General features: G+C 37.0%; 1 long non-coding RNA gene across 7 annotated transcripts in view; it reads left to right on the forward strand.

The window, feature by feature from the left end:
- LOC116265532 (uncharacterized) overlaps positions 1 to 20,617 on the forward strand; it is a 32,310-nt gene extending 11,693 nt beyond the window's left edge. For 3 of the 7 annotated variants that reach the window (XR_007574955.1, XR_007574951.1, XR_007574956.1), the window contains one exon: positions 16,274 to 20,617. This is a non-coding gene — a long non-coding RNA (uncharacterized LOC116265532). Of the gene's footprint in view, positions 1 to 6,070; positions 6,111 to 16,273 lie in introns of all 7 variants that reach the window. The other 4 variants (XR_007574953.1, XR_007574954.1, XR_007574952.1 and 1 more) reach the window with 4 other exon arrangements.
- The last annotated feature ends 683 nt before the right edge of the window (positions 20,618 to 21,300 follow it).

Genomic DNA, 21,300 nt, shown 5'->3' on the forward strand with positions numbered 1-21,300 from the left:
TCTTAGAATTTATAAGTTAGATAAAACCACTAATCCTAATCCAATAATTCTAGGATCACATAAGACCATTGACCCGAAGCCACACTCATATCCAAGTTAACAATTTGTAGATTAGATAAGACGACTGATCTTGATACAAACCTAATATTTTACATATTAGATAAGACCACTTATTTAAGTTCAATAATTTTTAGATTAGATAAGACAACTGATCTATACCTGAAATTAGAAATCTAATGATTTTTGGATCAGATAAGGCCACTGATTCACTTACAAACATATCTTAATTCAACAGTTTCTGAATCACATAAGGCCAGTGATTTAGACCCATGACAAGATAATACAACAATTTCCAGATCAGAGAAGACCATTGATCTGGTAGCAAAGTTGAATCTAAATCATAGAGTTTATAAGTTAGAGAAAACCACTGATCCTAATCCAAAAATTCCAGGATCGAATAAGACCATTGATCCGAAGCTACAAGTCAACAATTTGTAGATCAGATAAGACTACTGATCTTGATACCAACCTAATATTTTACACATTAGTTAAGACCACTTATCTAAGTTCAACAATTTTTGGATCAGATAAGACCAATGATTTATACCCAAAAGTAGATTCGAATTTAATGCTAATCTTTTGGATCAGATAAGGCCACTGATTCAAACTTACACTCATATCTTAACTCAACAATTTCTGAATCACATAAGACCGGTGATGTAGACCCATGACGATATAATCTAACAATTTCCTGATCAGATAAGACCACTGATGTGGTAGCAATGCTGAATCTAAATCTTAGAATTTATAAATTAGACAAAACCACTGATCCTAATCCAAAAATTCCAGGATCACATAAGACCATTGATCCGAAGCTACAAGTCAACAATTTGTAGATCAAATAAGACTACTGATCTTCGTACGAACCTAATATTTTACACAATAGATAAGACCCCTTGTCCAAGTTCAACAATTTCTAGATCAGATAAGACCATTGATCTACCTGAAATTGGATTCAAATCTAATGATAAATTTTGGGATCAGATAAGGCTGCGACCGATCCAAACTTACAAACATGTCCCAATTCAACAATTTCTGAATCACATAAGACCAGTGATTTAGACCAATGACATGATAATACAACAATATCCAGATCAGAGAAGACCACCGATCTGGTAACACAGTTGAATCTAAATCTTAGCGTTTTTATGTTAGAGAGAACCACTGATCCTAATCCAAAAATCCAGGATCACATAAGACCATTGATCCGAAGCTACAAGTCAACAATTTGAAGATCAAATAAAACGACTGATCTTGATACGAACCTATTATTTTTACACATTAGATAAAACCACTTTTCCTAGTTCAACAATTTCTAGATCAGCTAAGACCACTGATCTACCCGAAATTAGATTCAAATCTAATGATAAGCTTTTGGATCAGTTAAGGCATCCAAACTTACAAACATATCCAAATTCAACAATTTCTGAATCACATATGACCAGTGATTTAGACCATGACAAGATAATCCAACAATTTCTAGATCAGATAAGACTGCTGATCTGGTAGCACAATTGAAGGTAAATCTTAGAGTTTATAAGTTAGAGAAAACCATTGATCCTAATCCAAAAACTCCAGGATCACATAAGACCATTGATTCGAAGTCACAAGTCAACAATTTGTGGATCGGATAAGACTGCTGATCTTGACACAAACCTAATATTTTGCTCATTAGATAAGACCACTTATCCAAGTTCAACAATTTCTGGATTAGATAAGATCACTGATTTATGAATGAAATTAGATTCAAATCTAATGATGAACTTTTGGATGAGATAAGGCCACTGATTCAAACTTACAAACATATCCTAATTCAACAATTTCTGAATCACATAAGACCAGTGATTTAGACCCATGACGAGATAATCCAACCATTTCTTCATCGGAAAAGACCAGTGATCTGGTAGCAATGCTGAATCTAAATCTTAGAATTTATAAGTTAGACAAAACCACTAATCCTAATCCAATAATTCTAGGATCACATAAGACCATTGATCCGAAGCCACAATCATATCCAAGTCAACAATTTGTAGATCAGATAAGAGACTGATCTTGATACAAACCTAATATTTTACACATTAGATAAGTCCACTTATTTAAGTTCAATAATTTTTGGATCAGATAAGACCACTGATCTATACCTAAATTTAGAAATCTAATGATTTTTGGATCAGATAAGGCCACAGATTCAGACTTACAAACATATCTTAATTCAATAATTTCTGAATCACATACGACCAGTGAGTTAGACCCTTGACAAGATAATACAACAATTTCCAGATCAGAGAGAACACTAATCTGGTAGCACAGTTGAATCTAAATCTTAGAGTTTATAAGTTAGAGAAAACCACTGATCCTAATCAAAAAATTCCAGGATCACATAAGACACATTGATCTGAAGCCACAAGTCAACAATTTGTAGATCAGATAAGACTATTGATCTTGATACGAACCTAATATTTTACACATTAGATAAGACCACTTATCTAAGTTCAACAATTTCTGGATCAGATAAGACCACTGATTTATACCTGAAAGTAGATTCAAATCTAATGATAATCTTTTGGATCAGATAAGGCCACTGATTCAAACTTACAAACATATCTTAATTCAACAATTTCTGAATCACATAAGACCAGTGATTTGGACCCATGACAAGATAATACAACAATTTCCAGATCAGATAAGACCACCGATCTAGTAGCACAGTTGAATCTAAATCTTGAGTTTTGTATGTTAGAGAGAACCACTGATTCTAATCCAAAAATTCCAGGATCACATAAGACCATTGATCCGAAGCTACAAGTCAACAATTTGTAGATCAAATAAGACTACTGATCTTCATACGAACCTAATATTTTGCACTTTAGATAAACCCACTTTTCCAAGTTCAACAATTCTGGATCAGACAAGACCACTGTTCTACTCGAAAGTAGATTCAAATCTAATGATAAACTTTTGGATCAGATAAGGCCGCCACTGATCCAAACTTACAAACATATCCAAATTCAACAGTTTTTGTATCACATAAGACCAGTGATTTAGACCAATGACAAGATAATCCAACAATTTCTAGATCAGATAAGACCGCTGCTGGTAGCACAATTGAATGTAAATCTTAGAGTTTATAAGTTGGAGAAAACCACTGATCCTAATCCACAAATTCCTGGATCACATAAGACCATTGATCCGAAGCCACAAGTCAACAATTTTTGATCAGATAATACTACTGAATCAGATAAGACCACTTAACTACCCCGAAATTAGATTCTAAAATAATGATAAACTTTTGGATCAGATAAGGCTGCTGCTGATCCAAACTTACAAACATATCCAAATTGAACAATTTCTGAATCACATAAGACCAGTGATTTAGTCCCATGACAAGATAATCTGACAATTTGTAGACCAGATAAGACCACTAATCTGGTGGCACAGCTGAATTTAAATCTTAGATTTTGTAAGTTAGACAAAACCAGTGATGCTAATGGAATAATTTCAGGATAGTGATCCAATGCAATAATTTCAGGATCACATAAGACCATTGATCCTGAGGCACAGTCATATCCAAGTCAACAATTTGTAGATGAGATAAGATGACTGATCTTGATACAAACCTAATATTTTACACATTAGATAAGACCACTTATTTAAGTTCAACAATTTTTGGATCAGATAAGACAACTGATCTATACCGAAAATTAGAAATCTAATGATTTTTGGATTAGATAAGGCCACTGATTCAAACTTACAAACATATCTTAATTCAACAATTTTTGAATCACATAAGACCAGTGATTTAGACCCATGACAAGATAATACAATAATTTCCAGATCAGATAAGACCATTGATCTGGTAGCACAGTTGAATCTAAATCTTAGAGTTTATAAGTTAGAGAAAACCACGGATCCTAATTCAAAAATTCCAGGATCATATAAAACCATTGATCCAAAGCGACAAGTCAAAAATTTGTATAATCTGACAATTTGTAGACCAGATAAGACCACTGATATGGTGGCACAGCTGAATTTAAATCTTAGAGTTTGTAAGTTAGACAAAACCAGTGATCCTAATGCAATAATTTCAGGATAGTGATCCAATGCAATAATTTCAGGATCACATAAGACCATTGATCCTGAGCCACAGTCATATCCAAGTCAACAATTTGTAGATCAGATAAGATGACTGATCTTGGTACAAACCTAATATTTTACACATTAGATAAGACCACTTATTTAAGTTCAACAATTTTTGGATCAGATAAGACCACTGATCTATACCTAAAATTAAAAATCTAATGATTTTTGGATTAGATAAGGCCACTGATTGAAACTTACAAACGTATCTTAATTCAACAATTTCTGAATCACATAAGACCAGTGATTTAGACCCATGACAAGATAATGCAACAATTTCTAGATCAGATAAGACCACTGATCTGGTAGCACAGTTGAATCTAAATCTTAGAGTTTATAAGTTAGAGAAAACCACTGATCCTAATTCAAAAATTCCAGGATCATATAAGACCATTGATCCGTAGCGACAAGTCAACAATTTGTAGATCAGATAAGACTACTGTTCTTGATACAAACCTAATATTTTACACATTAGATAAGACCACTTATCTAAGTTCAGCAATGTCTGGATTAGATAAGACCACTGACTTATGCCCGAAAGTTGATTCAAATCTAATGATAATCTTTTTGATCAGATATGACCACTGATTCAAACTTACAAGCATATCTTAATTCAACAATTTTTGAATCACATAAGACTGGTGATTTAGACCCATGACGATATAATCCAACAATTTCCTGATCAGATAAGAGCACTGATCTGGTGACAATGCTGAATCTAAATCTTAGAATTTATAAGTTAGACAAAACCACTGATCCTAATCCAATAATTCTTGGATCACATAAGACCATTGATCTGAAGCCACACTAATATCCTAGTCAACAATTTGTAGATCAGATAAGACGACTGATCTTAATACAAACCTAATACTTTACACATTATATAAGACCACTTATTTAAGTTCAAAATTTTTTGGATTTGATAAGACCACTGATCTATACCCAAAATTAGAGAAATCCATTGATCTAGACTCACAAACATGTCCAAATTCGACAATTTCTGAGTCACATAAACCATTGATGTAGACCCTGGAACAGATAATTCAACAAATCATGCTTGTGAACTTTTCACATACATTTCAAATGCCATTAAAAGAAGTAGTTCTTAGGGCCGGCTAAAAAGGACTTCATACACATGAAAAAGAGGGGAACGTTGCAAATCAAGTTTTCTGTGATTAGTATTTCCGGTAGGTATCTTCTTCGTTGATTTCGGGTTGAGGATCTTTTTCGGAAACAACTTGATCTATCAGGGTGCTATTGTTTGGGACAACGTTTGTTTGGCATACCCTTTTGGATCCTTATGCTTTCATAGCTGCTGATAATTTATTAATTTAGTTTATCTAGTTGGTTATAAACATTTTTCTGATTTATAGTTCTTTTTTTGAGTTTTTTGCTTGTACATTTTTCTCTTGCTATTGTTGTTTTGTTTCCATATTTGGAAACCTTTCAATCTTAATGCAATTGTAATCTGGGTTCATGAGAATTGAAGTTACAGTTGTAATTTACAACTTTAGTTGATTCATTATGTTGAATAATTGAAGTGTTGGCAATCCCATCTTTTTAATGGATGAGTTCCGATTAATGTTTGTGTGGAATACATATTATCTTGGGTGCTAAGCCATGTTCAAATCTGTTGTTGGTTTATGCTAATATTGGCCTCTATATTTAAAACATGAAGAACAATGGACTCAGTGGGATTCCTTCTAGTAGTATGCAGATGAACATCTGCCTTTGGATAAGGACACAGTGCCTCGTACATTCATTGCTTGTACATTGTGTTAGTTCTTCCTTTCGCACATGTATCGATAGATGGTTTTTATTGGCTGCTGCTAATGTTGTCCTCTAATTAAAGCTTGATGAACACTGAACTCAGGGATTCCTTCCGGAAGTACTCTAGTGTGATCTTCTTTTGGGTAATGACGGCATGTACTTAAATGAATTGCTAGTTATTTGCTGCTTATTTCAGCTTGAGTTTTTATTAAAATGAGTTGGTAGTTCTTCGTTCTTTTAATAAAACTTTGGTTTTTATTGCACTACACATGCTTTCACTTGTTTTTTTAATTGTTTGTAGTAAATCTTGAAGTGCATGCATTCTTCTATCTTCTTTTCATGTTGTATGGTTATCATTTTTTGCTGATCTCTTTTATTACTAATTTTTTTGGTACTGCCCAACTATGGGCTAGCTCTACATTTGTGACAATGTTAGAGAAGGTTTTAGTTACTGGAAGCAAATTTTTGGGCCTTGTTGATTGTCCATCAAAGTTTAGGCTGTTTGATTTGGCTACAGAATATTTGGATGATATGCTTTTCAGCACAAGTTAAAAAAATGGTTCTCCGTTGGTTAAATGCACAAGGGTTGTGGAGGATATATCTAGTCTACTACTAGTCAGATTGCATTCCTTCTTGTTTCTTGTTCAACCATTATTCATCTTAATGCATATATATTATTATCTTTTTGTAGCTCTTGTTTAGTCGCTCTATGCTCTTCCATCTCAGTCAGAGCTGAGTTAGATTCCTAAGATGAAGCGTTTTTTCTATTTTTCTTTCTTTCCATTCTCAAGTGCTGCATTATGTAGATATACCATATTGGCCAGTTAGTTTATAAAACTATTTTCTTGGGCCCAGAGGCTTTTGATCTTTATGTCATTATTCTACAGATCAAGTTATAAAAAAAAGCCCCACAACTATGCCCTTTTTGAAACACAGTGCGTTCATCATTTAGTCTTGCCATTGAAAGGTAAGACATCGATTGCATTTCCAACTTAAATATGGGTTAGCAAAGCTAGTGGGGTTTGGTGGTTTTGTTAACCATTATGGTATCTTTCCCTTGACGCTTCAACCTATGGAAATGTTGGTTTAGGGCACTGTTCACTTCTTCCTTTACTTTTAGAGACACACCTATCTTTTGCATTGCTCAAACAAAAATAATCTTTTCCCAACTAACCCTAGGCTATCACATAATCTGGTGTATTCAATGTGATAAAAGAAGTACAATCCTAAAACAAATTGTAAGTTCATTTGTTTGTCTCTTGACATTGGAAGTTATATGCAACCATATGCAATTTAGTTGATTTCTCTGTTCTCGTCAGTGAGGTGTAACCTTGTTTAATTGTTCTCTTTTTAGCAATTTTAGAAAGTTATAAGGGAAACTAATGTCTCTGTTTTCCTTTTCATGTTGATTTTTGAGAAGCAAAAAAGGTGACCTTTACTGATTTGATGATCACTTCGACAGAAAGTAATCTTTATGGACTTCATTATTAATATTGGGAAAACTTTGGGGTGTTTTTCGCAATATTGAAAAATTTTGGTATAATTTGAAAAATCTCCACCTTTTTGTGTTTTATTTTTTAAAATATAAGGTCTGTCCCCTCCTTATAGACCTTCTGATTTAAGATGCTTGAGTGCAAGTGAAAAGATTTATTATAACAGTGGGAAAACACAAAATGGACTGAAATCTCCGAGTACAAACCCGATGAGACAATATTCATGCAAAACCTACACATGCACGTCACGCGAGCATCTGCTCAGTTGATGGGTCTTCACGATTGTTCTTGTTGTTCGATACGCGGCCAACCTCTTTATTGTTTAAAGGATGCTATTGGTCTGTGTCCCCTCTAAGATAGCCATGTTGACCTTCTATATGCTCATCTGCCAGCCAACAAAAGTGGAATTCACCCAATGTATAAATTTCTTGAGGTTGAATATTAAGCTCGTCGTGCAGGCATTCTTACATATCTCAAGATGGTAGCATGTAGACTTTTATTTGCTGTGAATTTTTTTTTTTAAAGTAATGTTATGACTAGTAAGTTATTTAAGGGCTCCATCTCATGCAAGTTTTTTTTTTTATTATTATTTCTTGTGAAACCAAGCATGTTCTTTGCAGCGTAGGTGTCATTTATTATTTTATTATCTCCATGCACTTCTTGTATTATCTTTATCTTGACAGTTCATTTTGTCGGCATTAACTCCTGAATACTATTATTTTCGTTCAAGTTGTGGTTTTGATTTTGAAAGAGAAAAAGGGCATTGTAGCCTATAATATGAGATGCTCGATAAATAGGCAATTATAATCTTATTGTAGCAGCTGTTTGTGGGACAAATTATGTCCAACATAATATGTCCTGAAACCAGGGATGTAAACGGGTTGGCTGATTCGATTGTTGAGCTCAACTGGACACATTTAGTTGGATCCAAATTATAAAGCATTTACTTGATTTTAGACCACATCTGAAGATTTTTCCTGAAACCGTGATTCGGAGTTTTCTAGAGCATTTTCTTTTCTTCTTAATTTTAAGCCATTTGATGCACACATTCATGAGGCGGAGCGAGTAAATTCATGTTTCCCCATTCATGGTTCCACTCAACCCACACATAAATTTCAGTGATATTTCCAAAATATTTTAAACTTATTCTATTCCTTTTAGAATTGTATTAATAACTTTAAATCTTTATTACTGCTTTTGTAAGGAAATTTTTTGAAACTGATCTCTTCAATAAAATTTTCTATTAATTCTTGTGTTATTAATTTTTTTACTTTTATGACTTTCTTATCTACATTTGCATTGATTTTGTGTGACTTTTTTAAAAAAATTGACGAGAATGAATTTGAACTGATTTTATTAAATATTTTGTGCACTTTCACATCTTTATAAAACTAGGCAAAATTTTCCCAACATTATGTGGCCTTTACAACTTGTATTCTTCGATCTTTTAGAAATGTCTTAAACTTTTGCAAGTTCTTTTGCACTTTCACACTTTTTGATGAAAGCTAATGTATAAGTTTGAAAACATATTAGAAATTGATTTTTCTGTCTTTTATCTGAAAATTGAGGTAAGTTCATCACATAGAATTTTGAAACTCCCGTAGTTATTTTTGAACTCGTGAAAGGTAATGCATTTTTGTTTAGACTTTCATGACGTTCCTACCAATAGTTACAAACTTTTTTAAAATTTATCTCACTATTGAAAAATTTTGATTGGATTTCAGTCAACATTTTGACATTTTAAGCCCAAGATTCTATATTATCTTAGATGAATTTGCATATTTTTCTGAGCACTTGATGTTAGGCATTGGGTATAAGATTGGGTTGGATCCCCAAGAGACTGATCTAGTAGTGCTTATATATATGGTCGAATCACCATGAATATTGAGTGTTTGGTCCTCTGGCGAGGGAGAACCCTAGTCTTGGAAAGGGGCTTCCCTTGTTAGCGGTGGCTAACACTTGGTCTCTTAATCTTTTGTAGAATGTTGCTTAATTTCTTAATTTTTTTTGAACGTTCCTCAAGAAAAGTAATTTTTTTTGCACTGGTTGTTTAATTGTGTGGGAATTTTTCAAATTTTCCAAGATTTCCTTTTAATTTATGAGAATGTATTGCTTGACTATTCAATGCATTGTGAGCCTTTCATGTCTTCGATAAAATATTGGAATTTTCTTCTCAAATCTTTAGTTTGAATTTGTATGGTGTTTGCCTCTGCACGACTAACAACCTGATTACCGCCGCCCAACGGTTGTAACCTTCACAAGCCACACGAAGCCCAGCTTCTCTCATGCCAAATAAATTTTCATTAGGGTTTAATTGCTCTTAATCGAGCTAAGTACAATGACGTGATGGGTTGGGTTAACACAAGTGACAAGCCTAACTGGACCCGACCCGTTACAAAAGGAAATAACCTCACACATACTAAAATAACAGCAACAATAATTAAAATAAATACTGAAATAACTTGCGCCTAACAATTTCCTTCCCTTCAAGAACACCTTGTCCTCAAGGTGTAAAATCTGGAAATCGGAGAGTAATGTCTTCCGCCTTTTCCCATGTTGCTATGCCTTCGTTGGTATTGTTCCACTGGATTAACCACTCAACATACTTTGCCCTGTCATGGCTGATAGTGCGAGTGCCCAGTCTGCGAAAAGGGGCAGCCTTTGTTTGATCTTCGTTAATTGGCTCTGAAATGATGTCTTCTTTGGCTGGTGGTTGAGACTTGAGGGTAAGACTTGAGTTTTGAAACTTGGAAAACAGGGTGTACATTACTCTCAGCCGGTAGTAACAACTCGTAAGCAAGAGGACGCACTCGTCTGATGATGCGAAATGGACCGACGTATCGGGGTGCAAGTTTATTGTATCCTCTTGGCTGCCGATACCCTGCGGCATGTGTGGGTCTGTGCAAGTACACCCATTCTCCTACACTATACTGCTGATCTCTGTGTCTGTGATTGTATTGGATTACCATACGATTGCGTGCTGCAGCGAGGTGTGCTTTGAGATCTCTCAGGATGGCATCCCGGCAGCGGAGTCGTGTATCCACCGACTCTTCCTTCGCTGTGTTTGGCTGGTAGCGACGTATAGTGAGTGGGGCGCGACCATATACCGCTTCGAATGAGGTGATGCTGGTGGACGAATGCCAACTAGTGTTGTATGAGAACTCAGCCCACGACAAATAGTCCACCCAAAGACGTGGTCGTTGCCCTGCAAAACAGCGCAAGTCTCTGGGCAGCGCTTGACAACCTTTGTTTGGCCATCGGTCTGTGGGTGATATGCCATGCTCAACTGTAGCTTTGCACCCTGCAACTGAAAATATTCTTTCCAGAAGGTGCTAATGAAAATTGGATCTCTATCGTTGGTTATCGATCTGGGCATTGCATGTAGTTTGCGATATGATATTGAAAGGCACGGGCTACCGTTCATGCCGAGTACGGGTGTGACAAGGGCACGAAATGCGCATACTTGGATAGGCGATCAACCACTACCAAAATGATGGATTTTCTCGGGAACAAAGGCAGACCTTCTATAAAATCCATTGATATATCCTCCCATATAAGTTTCGGCTTTGGAATGGGTTGAAGGAGGCCTGTCGTCTTCATCGTTTCATATTTGTTCCTTTGACAAACATGACAGCTCCACACAAAATCTCTTATGGCCTTTTTCATTCCCGTCCAATAAAAGGTAGGATGCAGCCAGCGGTACGTGTCCTCCACTCCTTCATGACCTGTCGCCTCTTCATTGTGATAATGTTGTATAAGGGTACGTGGCAGCGTGGCCTCCTGCAGAATAAAGATGTGTCTGCTACGATATAGGTATGGTGGTTTCCACTCGTGCCCATACACCTTGAGAAGGTTCCTTTCCAATTCTTCTCTGATTTTCTTTACCGATGCGGCTTTCCCTGGCGCCTACCGGATGTCATCCCACAGGTGAGCTTGGACTTGTGAAATGGAAAGTAAACTACTAACCTGTGGATCGACGCCTCTTGATAGCCCGTCTACAACTGCATTCTCTTTCCCTTTGCGATAGCAGACCTTGAAATCAAAACTCATCAATTTAAGTATCCATTTTTGAAGCATTGGAGATAACGACAGCTGTTGGAGGCAATGTCTAAGGCTGCAATGATCAGTCAATACTACAGACTGCTGCCTCTCTCTTTCCCTTAGCGATAGCAGTCCTTGAAATCAAAACTCATTAATTTAAGTATCCATTTTTGAAGAGATGGAGATAGTGACAGTTGTTGGAGGCAATGTCTAAGGCTGCAATGATCAGTCAATACTACAAACTGCTGCCTCAGAAGATAATGTTTCCACTTTAGCACAGCGAGAACTATGGCTGTCAACTCTCGTTCATAGGTGGACTTGCTAGCCAATTTCGGCCCCATTGCCCTGTTGAAATAGGCAATTGGATGTTGGTCTTGGCTAAGTATGGTGCCCACCCCAAAATCTGATGCATCTGATTCAACGGTAAATGGGAGCTTAAAATTAGGCATTTGCAGAACCGGGGCTGCTGTCACTGCCTCCTTAAGTTGTTGGAATGCTTGTTCTGCTTGAGTACTCCACACAAATTTGCCTTTCTTTGTTAGGCTGTGAGAGGTGCTGTCACCAGCTCGTAGTTTTGGACAAACTTGCGGTAGTAACCTGTGAGTCCAAAAAATGCACGCAACTCCCTTACGGTTTTGGGTGTTCTCCAATCTTTCACTGCCTGGACCTTTTCCTGTTCCATGCTCACCTTCCCTTGGCTTATCACATGTCCTAGATAAGCAATCTTGGAAGTGCCGAAAACACACTTCAAAAGTTTAGCATGCAATTGGTGTCACTGTAGTACTAGTAATACATTTCGCAGATGTCTGAGATGTTCTTGTTCATCTTTGCTGTAAATCAAAATATCATCAAAAAATACCAATACAAATTGTCATAAAAAGGGCGAAATACATCATTCATCGGCGACTGAAAGGTAGAAGGCGCGTTTGTCAACCTAAATGGCATGATGGCAAACTCGTAGTGCCCGTCATGGATATGGAAAGCAGTTTTAGGGATGTCATCTTTCACAACATGGATTTGATGATAACCTGATGCAAGCCGAGTTTAGAAAATATACACCCCTCATCAAGCTCATCAAGCAGATCTTCCACAATGGGTATCAGATACCTACCTTTGATAGTGATGGCGTTCAACGAACGATAGTCCACAAAGAAACGCCAGCTCCCCATCTTTGTTTTTGACCAACAAGGCGGGCGATGCAAAGGGGCTGCAACTTGGCTGAATCACCCTTATTTTCAGCATTTCCCACAAGTTCCTTGAGCGTTCCTCGCTCCGCACCATTGTAGCGATAGCGTCATGATTTAATAGGTTCCTCTCCTGGTTGTAACTCAATGCAGTGTTCGCATCCTCGCTCAGGTGGCAGCGACTTGGGTGTGCTGAAAACTGGTCTGAACTCATGTATTATTTCCTGCAGTGTTCTTCGATACCCTTCGGACCCGCATTGACCCTTCTCTTTTACCTTCACCGACACTTGAGTTGAGAACAACAGGAAAGAGGCTGTCGGTCCTTTCATCAGACGTGCAGTTGGGGCTTCTAAACAAGGTCGTCAGGGACTCGCTTCGAGTGTAAACCTTTCGTTTGCGGGTCCTCTAAATTGCATCTTCATGCCCACTAAATCCCATACAACCTCTCTCAGTTCGCACAACCACTGGATGCCCAATACCAAGTCGGCTCCCGCCATGGCTAGAATATATAGGTGCATAGGAAATTGCAAACCCTGGATTTCCAATTTTTTCAACTGGCATTTACCTCTCACTTCAGTGGCATTTACCTCTCACTTCAGTGTACTACTGTCACCGACCACCACGTCAAAAGCTGGCTGGGCTTCCATGCTGCATCCCAGAGCTTGGGCCGACTTCTCACAAATGAAATTGTGAGTCGAGCCCGTGTCGATCAGCATACTCACAGCTCGGCCCCGCAGCTTGCCCTCCATACACATCAGATGCGGAACCTCATCGCCAACCAAGGCATGCAACGAGATTTTTGCTATTGTCCTTTCCTCAACAGTGTTTGGTTCAACGGCTAAAGGAGAGTCCTCGTCGGCCTCTAGTGGTTTGTCACCCTCCTCCACGAGGTACATGTGCAGTCAGTTATGCCCTGGTACCCAAGGGCGACCACAGTGGAAACCTATGCCCTGCCTCCTCTTCTCCTTGATTTGTTCTGGCGTCAAGTGTCTCACGACTTGGCGAGGCGCGTTTCCTTTCTGGTTTCTCCCTACGGCACACGGAAAAACTTCAGATTTCATTGTCTCTCGCGAGCTGCTTCTTGCGTCTGATCAATTCTTGCTGATGGTGCCCCGACTAGTTACTTGCTGCCGCTTGTTTTTCTCCTCCACCGTGCGGGCAAGTTCGAAGCAGTCCAATAAGGTTCGTGGCTTCATAGCTTGGACTTCAATACGTATTTCATCCTTGAGTCCTTCGACAAAGGCTCCGATCAAAGCCTCGATGGGCCATCCATACACCATATTAGTCAAGGCTTCAAAATTTTCGGTACTCCACCATGCTACCCATCTGTTTTATTCGTGACAATTCCACATTATAATCAAGATATGCCAACGGACCAAAGCGAGATGTGATCTCCCTGACCAATGTTTCCAATCAGGTTTTCCTTGGTGCGATACCATCCAGCGGTACCAACGTATCGGAGCACCCTCAAAATATACCGCCGCTTGGTTCACCCTGTGATCGCTCACGTTCCCTTGGCAATCGAAGTATTGTTCGGTGTGAAACGCCTACTCACTGGATCGTCCCCTGAAAATCTCGAGAACTCCGTTTTCGCGGGACGCCACGCTGCACCTCCTGCGCCGTTCGTTGGCCATTCGTGTTCCCTACGGCCGTCCGACTGAGTCTGGTCGAAATTAGGTGAACGTTGTTGAGAACCCTACCACAGGCTTTCATGTAAAAGCGCCGACAATGCCTGCTGTTCGACCATCATGGCCTCCAATCGTGCGTTCACTGCATTCAGCCGTTGGTCCATCACATGCATCCGTCCTTCCAGACCGCCGATTGTTGCTTCCATCTGATTTCGATGTTGTTCGACCGCTGCAATAGCATCCCTTGCTGTGATCCTTTCTGCCATGGTCGAGGAAGCTGTGATACCATGTTAGGGTTTAATTGCTCTTAATCGAGCTTAAGTACGATGACTTGATGGGTTGGGTTAACACAAGCCTAACTGGACCCGACCCGTTACAAAAGGAAATAACCTCACGCATAGTAAAATAACGGCAACAGAAATTAAAATAAATGCCAAAATAACTTGCACCTAACATATGGCTTGCCAAAAGTTATAGATTTTGGTAAGTTGATCTTTTGGTTATTTATTTTAAAAGTAGCGAAAACTCTTGTAGACTCTTGTGCATATTTATGTGCTCATGAAAACAATTGGGTGCGTGAATGATTCTGTAGGACATGAAATTGGAAACGACATGAGCACGTTCTTGTATTCCTTTGTTATCAATTATCATGTATTATGGAACTTTCCTTCTTCTGTTGAGTTTTATGAACACATGTATCTTCATCAAGTTGTCTATGTTTTTAAGGTGTTGACATTTTCATCAATCTTCCTATGCTCTAGATTAGAATACATATGTTTTGGTTCACTATTTTGGGGGATAACTCGGTAATGCTTATTGCGCCAAAATGAAAAATTGATATCTTGATAATGCATAAATTTGTATTGACAAAATGAGAATTTAGATAAGTGTACGAGAGAAGGGAAAAAATGGTTAAAAACCATGACAACTGAAGTTACTAAAATCTCCTCTATAAACAGGAAATTTTGGACTCCGAAATTCTGCTTTTACAAATATTAGGGGTGCTAGGAAAGCTCAACAGGAGGCTCTATTTCTAAGGAATTCAGGACTCACTCATTGGTTTATCTTTTGCTTTTTGTTTGACATATTTGGTTGCTTTGTCTTGGCCTTTGTTTTTGGGTCATACAAGGCTCCTTACTTACTATGAAGCTATCCTATTATTTCATCTCCTTTTTTACTTACTATTTGGTTCCTATTATTTCATCTCCTTTTTTACTTATTATCACATTTCACTTTTGTTAATTTTTCCTTATCATTTTTCTTTCTTCAGTAGATGTTTTATAATTATATCTTGTCTTTTTGTTTCCCGGCATTTGACTTTGTACTTACCCTTGTTATGTGGATCCAAGATTGTGTGCAATGTCCCCACCGGTTATATTTAAGCATCAACTATGTTTTGTGTGGTCCAACGAAATTAATGTTTTGCCGATTAAGGTTAGGTTATCACTTAAGCTAGCGTTACTGTGATAAAAAAAAAAAACTAACACGTTTCAGGTGTTAGTTTGATAAAAGACCTAAATTGTTCTCAAGTAAAACTAATTTTAAGTTTATTAATTGTATTGATCTCTACAAATGTACCCAATACGCAGTTTAGCTAATTTTTGTAATCTAATTAGTTTGGTGAATGACTTTTTTCTTTATTAGTTCTTAAAAGCTAAGAGCAGCTTATATATATCCACCAACCTTTTTTTTCATGTCAACTTTTATAAAAGAAAAATAAATTTTTACTGATTAAACAATCATCTTTCGAAAAAAACGATCTTATGGGCTTTTTATACGATATTACAAAAAATTTACTTTTGTTTTTAACTATATTTAAACTGTTTTCAATATCTTTGGCTTTTTGTGTTTCTGCAATTTTCATTGCTACATTCAATGGCAGCATTTGCACTCCACGCATCTACAGGAAATCGAATCCCTTCTTTCTGTTATTCCTAATCTCTATTGCGTGTTTTGCCAGCCGCATGCAAGGCATTGTTTGATCGACGCTGCATTCCTTATTCATTACCGAATGCTTTGATGCTTGGTTGAGAAGTAGGGGGATCTTATAAGGTCGTGCATCTTGGAACTCTTGGATGAGAATGAACACCTTGTGTGCCCACAGGTAATCTTCTATCGCTACTTTCTACAGGAACGAGATTGAGTTGCGTGCACCCAACATATGCACGAAAGAATTTTTGAAATCTTTCTATAAAGTAGAGGACATTTCAGACTTTTTCTTTTTTAAATACTTTTTTACCCTTATTAAAAAGTGTTTTTTTTTACTTTTAATGGGCATTTTGGTCATTGCATACCCCACAGGGGTGACTAGGTTGACTGAATTTTCCCAGCCTACCATTTTCTTTTTCTAGATTTTGTAAATTTAGCACTTTAGGTAGCTTTGAAACTGTTTTGAAGATGATCAAAAGCGACATGAGTAGTTGTGGACTGCAAATGAAAGGGAACAGATCAAATCTCAGTCAGCATTCTGCTACTCGAGAAAGTGCTGATAGTACTACTACTAACTTTTGATTTAAGGATCAGTAAGTAGCTCAACCATTTTAGGTGCCCAAAATGAACCTTCTAATTAGTAAAAAGCATCGAATCCATCTAAATCTTGTTTGATGGCACACGGACCGCAGCGACCACAGCTCATCTTTCCGTTAGGGTATATGTGGTTTACTTCGGCGCTCTTTTCATGAGGCAAGTCCATTCTGGCCAAAGGTTCGTTCATCAGAGATAATTATAGGTCAGCTCGTCGTCTCGTTCACAAAGTCTGAATGTGGTTTAGACAAGTTAACGGGTCATGAACTTCAGATAATCGTAGAGCAGTCCTGTTTACTAGGCCTACGAGCATATTGCTGAAGCATCTTTTGAGGAAGTGAAAGGTCTATACAATATCTAAATATTTGTTAAATATGAAGCCCAAAAAATTTGAAAAAAAAAATCGTCTTTTTAAAAGATTCTAAAACAAAAATAAGGCAAACAAAAAATGTTTTTTTAGTGTTGTTTTGGCGTCTTTGGCATTTTTTATTTTTAAAAGTTTTGCCGATATGTTTTGGAGATTTATGTGAGATAAATAACCTTGGCATATTATTAGAGAAAAGCCTTTTAAATGTCGTAAATTGTATTTGTGAGAATGGGTTAAATTGCAAATTGTGAGAAGCATCTTTGTCCCGGAGAGTCGTTGTCTACTTTCTCAAACTTGCCAAAATGAGAGAAAGAGTAATGTTTTTATAGGGATCGCTTCTTTTCCCAACCATGGGTATATGTTTTGTGGGTATGCCAAATTTCTAAAAAAATGGAATTGTATGTTATAATACTCTATTCTGATTTGGTCTTAATATAGTTCTCATATTAATTAATCAGTATTACCTTGACAATGTTTTGGTTGTGTAACAAAGTACACAAAAATCCGAACTTGGACTCTAGAGCTTCATTTGTGTTAAGGGAATGTTTGATGACGAATTATTTTAAACTCACAAATTTTAGGTGGCTAAAGATGGATTGTGGTGCATCAAGCTAAGGATCTTAGGCTATATGTTATTATTTTATATTGGCAAACTTAATGTAAGGCAGAAGAAGAAAATTCTGATCTTAAATTCATTTATCTCGCATCTAAATCATGTGGTTCCAATTAGATGTAAGTTTGATTTATCATGTTTCCCATTGGGGTTTCTTGAATAATCCCAGTTTAGACTTGGACTACAATTAAATTTCGTTGAAACAAAATGATGTAAGATATTGAGATCAGCCGGCTGCAGGATGTTACCAGATGCATACTTCGGGTCATGAATTGAGATCTACTACCATGCATGTTTCATTATAGTGTTAGAACTCATGTTCCACATGATAACCATCAAATTTTCAAGAGAAAATTGAAAGATTTAAACGTATGCATATGATGGATCTACCGAGCACGGCGAGCAGCCAAATTAACTGGGGAGGGAAAAAGGAAAGGGAAATTAAGATAACATCCGAAGTGATATAAGATTTTGGCATGACATATCCTAAAACTTTAAACCCACAATCGTTAACAAAAAGCTGAGAATCTAAGAACATCTATCTGAAAGGTGTGAGGATTTCCACGTGCTTTTGCAATCCTTAAATCATAAGCCGCATTCGCGTCTCCTTAATTTTCCAACTTCGGTCCTTCTTAAAGGTGTATGAGTTTGAAGTTAATTTGATCTTAAATCTGCAGCTTGCCAGAACTTTGATCTGTAGGTGAGATCCATGTTAAATAAAGAACCCAAATCTTAGATCTTGGATAATCAAACGCTACTTAAAGGTTCACAAAATCTTGGCTCCGGTTTAGTCCTTGTGTTCCTCAAGGCAGCAACACATCTTAATATCATCGTCACAAAAAATGAGTTTCTTTTGAAAAAAAAAAACAAAGACAAATGTTTAAGACTTTAGAAAAATACCGTTTTTCTAAGAAACGCCAAAACAAGAAAAATGTGTAAAAAGCGTGTTTTTTTTACGATTTTTCCTTTTTTTCCTTTTATTAATTTTTTTCATATTTTTTAATGCGAAACTGCTTGTTTTCATTTTTAATCTTTTATTTGTTGCAGGCCTACTTATTTTTTTATGTTTGTGTTATCAGTTTCTCAATTATTTAATTTGTAAATATTTTAGTTTTATTATCTTTTAAAAAATTAATCGTATTTCTTTTTTCAGTTTTTTCATGCTCCCCATATTATACTTACAAAAAACGTCGTCTCATCATTTAAAATGTGAGAAATTTTTTTTGTAACTATGCTTAGCTTAACATAGACTTAGTATCCTGGCCTTTCTGCTGTTGACTCTTACAAAGATTTGTTATGTGATTCCGGTTCCCTAAACTCTAAATAACGAATTTGATTGAATCTGTCTCTGATTGCTATGCTTTGGTAAAAGATCCTTCACTGATATTCTCAAGTGCTTGGCTGTTAAATATTTTCTGGAAGCTGTTGTTCCTTAGCATGTATCAATTGTAATAGCTGGAGATGTGTTGCTTCACTACTTATTCAGAACCTTCACATCATATGCCATGCAAGGGCGAACAGAAAATTCTGGTTAAGGGGCATTAGGTATAACTTTAAATTTTTAAAGAAGCACCAATATGTAAACAAGAAAAATTATTCAAAAATATCAAATATAAAAATAAAAGTTTTTTAGGGTCTGTGTGGGCAATCTCAGTTGCCATTTGCCAACAGCTGACTCACACTTGCCTCTGCCCCTGATGCCATGGTGGCTATCCCTTAGTTAGGGGCGTTTTATGTGTTTCCCTTTTTCCCCGAACGGCTGGGACGAAGCTTGGGCAGCTAGTAGATTTCTTTGGGCACCTTAGGGCAGATATTGCTGGTTGATACTTTGAACAATCCTACATTAAATGTGGTCATTTTTGTTGTCTTGGTGTGAAGAATTAATGCACCATGCTAGGTAGATATTATAAAGTTACGTCTATGCCTGTGTGGTCGTAATGTGCCAAGAAAGGTTCATGTTAGTTTGATTTTCTTGTCAACATATTTGATGCATTCTCTTTCATTTTCTGCAGATACAGAGTCTTATTGGTATAAATATGGAGCGCCTTTATTACATATTACACACATTCAATGTGATTTGGCTTGTTACCAGGAACTTTGTCATGCTCATGCAGCTTCTCTTAATGCACAGCCTTCATTAGTAGCAAAAAAAAAAAAGAAAAGTCGCTGTAGAAAATTAACATTCTCTGTGTAATGGAGGTCATCTTTAGGTTAATATCTGCTTTATCATTTGTTTTCTTAAGCCGCTTCTTCTTTTCTTGATCTGCTTAACTTTTTTGTTTACAAAAGAAGGATCTTTTGGAGAGGGGCTTGGTTTCAGTTTCCTTAATCAGCTCCATGCAGCAAGAATGTGGGGCTTAGAGAAAGGAAGAAAAGCACTCCATTCTGCGGGCATGAACCGAATGAAGATCATTTCCTGTTTGCAAGTATTTGTTTTGTTTGTTGGCAGTCATCCATTGGAAGGTAGAACAATCCCTTTGAGTGTTCTTGCCCAGAGAACTACGCTTTCACAGAGGACGTGGAAGACCTGCTAATGGAAAGTCTTATCTACAAGTTACTCAGCTGCTTTCTTGGTTTCGTGTGGCTTCCGCCCACCTTTATGTGAAATGTGGAAATGGTGGTTGATTTCATGATAAATGTTCACTAACCACTAGGAACTAGGATCTCTCTCTCTCTCTCTCCCTCCGTCGATGCCAAGAGGCAAGTCTGCATTAAGTTTTTTCAGCCTTCCAGGAAGAAGAGACACTCTTGTGCGGGATTTTTCTTTATGATATGTTTTGGAAGATCTTGTTTCTCTGTCACCCACCTGGAAAGAATGTGCCTTTAGTGTATGCCCACTCACCCAACCACCTGCCTGCTTTTGCGGGACAGAAGCTAGTGGATTTGTAATTGTGTGTCTTTATTCATGCCACAGGTGGATGTATATGATTTTGTTCACAAGTGGAATGTGGTAGCTCTGCTTTGAGATCTTTGGGAATTTTTTTGAAGGTTCTGAAATCTTGCTACATGTTCATCTAATTGAAGGGATCATGGACCAAGTTGAAGTAACTGTTCACGTTTCTTGGATGCAACCACGAGTTCTAGGAATATCTCAGATCTTATGTCACATGGGTGCCGGTACGGGTACGATTACGGCAATATGGGTGAGTATATGGGTGCGACAAATTTTTAAATTCTCAAAAATAACAAAATGAAAAAAAAACATTAATAGTTCACTAGTGTAATCCCATAAAAAAATCTATAAACACAAAAAAGATGCAAAACAAAAATATATAATGACAGAAAATTCAAAAAATACAACAACAAGCAATAAGCTGTTATAAAAAAGTGAACAAAACTGATCACGATCGGGCTATCACTCTTCATTTAGGCTTCTGCATGAACTTGGCTGATTGGCAGCATCACTTTTTTTTTGGTTGATGAAGAAAATTGAAAGAAATAACCGACAGATTCATCAAACTTTTAATTAAAAGGGACAAAAATA

This window comes from Nymphaea colorata, chromosome 12 (genome assembly GCF_008831285.2).
Source record: "Nymphaea colorata isolate Beijing-Zhang1983 chromosome 12, ASM883128v2, whole genome shotgun sequence".
NCBI lineage: Eukaryota > Viridiplantae > Streptophyta > Magnoliopsida > Nymphaeales > Nymphaeaceae > Nymphaea > Nymphaea colorata.